Source organism: Kryptolebias marmoratus, linkage group LG11, assembly GCF_001649575.2.
Source record: "Kryptolebias marmoratus isolate JLee-2015 linkage group LG11, ASM164957v2, whole genome shotgun sequence".
NCBI lineage: Eukaryota > Metazoa > Chordata > Actinopteri > Cyprinodontiformes > Rivulidae > Kryptolebias > Kryptolebias marmoratus.
Window position 1 is genome coordinate 28,037,494 of NC_051440.1, and position 4,555 is coordinate 28,042,048.

Genomic DNA, 4,555 nt, shown 5'->3' on the forward strand with positions numbered 1-4,555 from the left:
GGGTTGAGGTGTGTGTGGGCGGGTGGGGGGTTGAGGTGTGTGTGTGTATGGGTGGACATGAAGACAGCCAGTAAAGATTGATTGTAAGCTAATAGAGTCGGAGCTGCAGTGAAGAGCAGCTTCTGTCTGTTTGTGTTTATGTGTTTATAACAAACAGACAATGATAATAAACATCCAACAAGGTTTTAATTGGCTCCCCGCTCGTTACTAATATGATGATCATTGATCGTTTTGTCCCGTCAGATTTATGTTGGAGTGCTGCTGGAAGTGTGTGGTCGTTGTAGTACAAGGTCACGTGTCAGGGTATCTTTACACACACACACACACCTGTGGTGTGGGCTTTGATCATGTGACTGGCTGTCATGGCAACTGTCACCAAGCACAGTGATTGATCAAAGAGTTCGGTGACAGAAAGGTGAACAAATGCTCTTCATCTGTGACACGGGAAGAGAAGTGTCAGTAAGATGTGTCAAAATTATCTTTTTGTTTCATGTTTTTCAAACCAGCAGGATTTTTTTTAACAAAGATCTGGTTTTAAAGTAAGCAACAAGCTGCTTAGACTCAAACATTTTCAGTTTCTGCCTCTACAGCGACTGTAAAATGATAACATCTCCTCAAACCTTTAGAATCTGTTCAGCTTTTATTATTCTTCCCAGTTTCCTGCTGTTTGTATACATTCTGTACGAGCTTTGATTCCAGTGAAAGTTTCTTTCTTTTAAGCTTGTTCTGTACATCAGTATTCAAACATGAAGAGCTGGATCCTGAACGACAAACTCAATGAACAGACAGGTCAAAGGTTAACACCATTCACATTTAGTTTAAAGGCAAAAAAATCTTCAAATTATTTAGGAGGTTTAAAGAAGAAAAATAATTTTTTAATTACTCCGATCTATTCAAGCTGCGGTTGAATGAAACGTGCGTCAGAGCTGTTCAACTATCAGAGGACATTTTCACTAAAATATGTCTTTCATAATCACTCGATGGCAGGAAGTGACTGGATGCTGTTGGTTTTGTCTGTCAGACACAACAGTTTGAAACCAGAGCTTTTACCTGTTTCTTTTCTTCCTGTGAACATTTATTCCTCCTGAATCTGATTAAACATCCTCAAACTCTCAGCAATTCAACACATTTCTGACATTTGTTAGAGAAATTATAATCCCTCTGGATTCTGACTTCATTCTGCAGAAGAACACACCTGGAAAGGTGCTTCAACCTGTTTGTGCCAAACGATGAGTTTAGTTCACTGTCCATCGTAAATCTCAGCACTCACCAGATAAAAGGTCCCAGAAATCTGGAGAAACTCCTCTGGTTTCATGGAAAAAAAACTTAGATGCAACAGAAACCTTTCCAGAAGCAGCAGTTTTTGTTTTTAGAAGCTATTGTTCCTTTCAGAATAAAAGCAGGTTGTCTCCAGGTATTTATTTCTGTGTATAAGTACTACACCTCATCCAGTCACTTTTAAATTCTCACTTTGTTTAAAGTACTACATTAACTTTCAAAATATTTTCATATCTTTCTTCCATACACCTATAAAACTTCATATATATTTATTTTTCTCTCCTAAACAGAGATTTTATTTTGTAGAGACAAAAAAGACCATGAGTTCAAAGGTACTGCATGGTAGAATAAACGTACACATAAAATCCTCAGAAGTTAGAAAAATATCTGTTACACCCTAACTTTAACCAGATAATACTTTTTATTTTAACCAAAAACAAATAAAAAGCAGAAGTGCAGACGTGCACAAACATCACCAACCAATCACTGAAAACACACACACACACACACACTCACACATATCTAAAAAAAACCATTTGAGACAATTAAATGTCCGCTGAAAAAGTAGCATTCATTTTTCCATCATCATCACTTTACAGGTTTAGGATTTGATCGCAGGATTTGTATATTTTAGAAAACTATAAAATGTTGTAAAGCCTTTCAGCCAAAGTCATCTTCCAAAGAAGGGATCATATACAAAACTGCACGTTCAGAAATGTGGACTTTTCCACAGATTCATCCAGAAATCCAGGAGCTTTCTCAGTTCAAGCTCCTCCAATGAGAAGCCAAACATCTTCAGCTACAGAATAGAAATCCAGCTGGTTTTTGTTTTTTAACCTTTTCTGGATTTACCATGTCTGAGATGACTGAGAATCTATTGGACAGCATCATTTCTCCACAGATTGTTCTAAAAGTCAGGAACAGCTGAACACGCTGCTTTGATTCGAGCTTGGTTATCCCGAGTCAACCATTTAGAATTAACTAGGTTATCTTTTATTGAGACAAATGCATGATAAATTCAGATAATTTATATAATAAATTGTCCCCTCTCAGTTTCCGTCGCTGGCTGAACAGAAACTATAGGAAGACTCTGTAATCTCATTTGTTGGACCCAGAAGGACAACAGAACCTGTTCTGTCTTTTCCTTGTTGATCCAGGTAACTGTAGTGACTCAAAGCTGCAGAATTGGAACCTGCCTGGGTGGTTAAACATTTTTTAAACTGCTGTCCTGTAACCTGCAGTTCTTTATTTTAAGATTTTCTGGTTAAATTCTGTAGGAGAAGGTGGTGAAACGATTTGTGGCATTATTTGATGCATTCTGGCTGTCAGCTGACAGAAATAAACTGACTCTCCTGCAGGACTCCAGAGATCCAGGCAGGATTTAAGGCTGACTGGGTTTGTCCCTGCAGAGCGAAGCAGTGGTTTGATGCTGTGGAACTGAGCGTCTCAGCCTGATGATGTTCATGTCACTTGTTTCTGTCTTTATTATTCCCCGCAGACCACAGCGTTCCCTCTTGTTCTGCTCTTCCTCTCAGTTTTCCTTTGCTTTCTAATTTTCTGTGTGCAGCAGCGTCGCCTCCTGAGTCTTACGGATGACGAGAGGAGGGATGCGGTGTCACTTCAGTCAAGGCCTCTCATCTGTCTCCCCCGTCCTGTAGGAGCACCCATCCTTAACACACAAACACGTGTAAAACAACAACAACAACAAATAAACATGCACACAGACAACCAAAGCTTCTACCTTTTTGCTTTTATTTGTTTCCTCTTCTTTTTCATCTCAAGCTTAATGGAATTTTATAGCTCAGTCATTGTTTTCATGTTCGGCTCATGCAACCTTTTCTCTCTTTCTGCATCGCTCATATTTTCTGCTTCTGGGTGTGTTGCCTTGTTCTCTGCTCTCCTGCTCTGGTGATTCTCTGTGGAGCCATTTGCAGGATGAGGCTCGCCGGTGTCCCCGCTCCAACATCGCTGATAGCAAAACAAATGAAATTAAATGGAGGCCAAGGGAAGAAGGGAGGCATCTGCAAACACGCAACACTGCGGCTTTTAAACATGTGGCAGCAGCTTCCTGAACGTGGGGCTGCATCGCAATAAAGCGCCTGGCTGCTGAGTCAGAGATCCTCTGAAGGAAATATCAGGATGTGACAGCCTGGAATCAGAAGGTGTTTAACTAAAAATTAAAACCATCCATTCATTCTGATCCTCTGGCCTGATAGAGAAGGTGGATGTTGTTTTCAGATTCTATTATTTTGAAATATCCTTTTAAGATGACATTTCCATTTCCTCTCAGTTGGTTAGGGTAGTGTGTTGAAGAAAATCTTTGGGAGGAAGTGGTTAAAATTACTGATATATATTCAAACTGAAGTTTAAAGTCTTGTTCTGACAATTTGGCTCAAATGTTGAGGAAAAAGAGCTCTTCAGTGCTGCGGATAATAAACTCATGGAAGAAGAAGGCTTATTTATTAATCTAATTAAGAGAATTTGATTCCTCCGGACTGCTAATCAGAAGCCAAATGAACTCCCCATGTCTGTGTGTTTCTGTCTGGTAATGTGACTGAAGCAGGTCCGACCCGGTCCGATCGGCACCATAAAGTGTTCTAAAGAAGCAGCAAGGGGGTCATTCAAACATGTCAAAACCTTCAGACTCCATGTGGATAACGGAAAGCCGTGTGTCTCTAGGAGAGCCTTTAGTGTTGCCATAACTTTCCTTTATGATGTTGTAACCAGGCTAATGTTCAGGTGGAAGATGAGACCAAAGTGTGGTGTCTCATTAACTCTGCTTCATCCAGCACTGGCAGATCTTTTTTCACTGATAATTACCATACAGTCCTGCTTAACCGCTTTTAAAATGGGCTTTAAGATCCGTCCATCACATGTCAGCTCTTCATCCATTCATCATCCATGTGTCCATCTCCTCAGTCGGCCGTTTCTCCTCCGGTTCGCTCCGAGTTTCCTTCTGATGGCAGCTTCACCACGAGGCTGTCAGTTCTGACCTTTACACCTGCAGCAACACCAGAGTACACGGACTGACACACACACACACACACACACACACCGAGAGCCTGATACACACACACACACACACACACACACACACACACACACACACACACACACCGAGAGCCTGATACACACTCACACACACACACAACCAAAGCCTGGTCCCCACGAGGAGCAGTTGGTCCTCACAAGGTAGTATATGTTAGGAAAATTGTCCCCATAATGTAGCAAATACAAGTCCCAAGAGACTGATACACACACACACACACACACACAC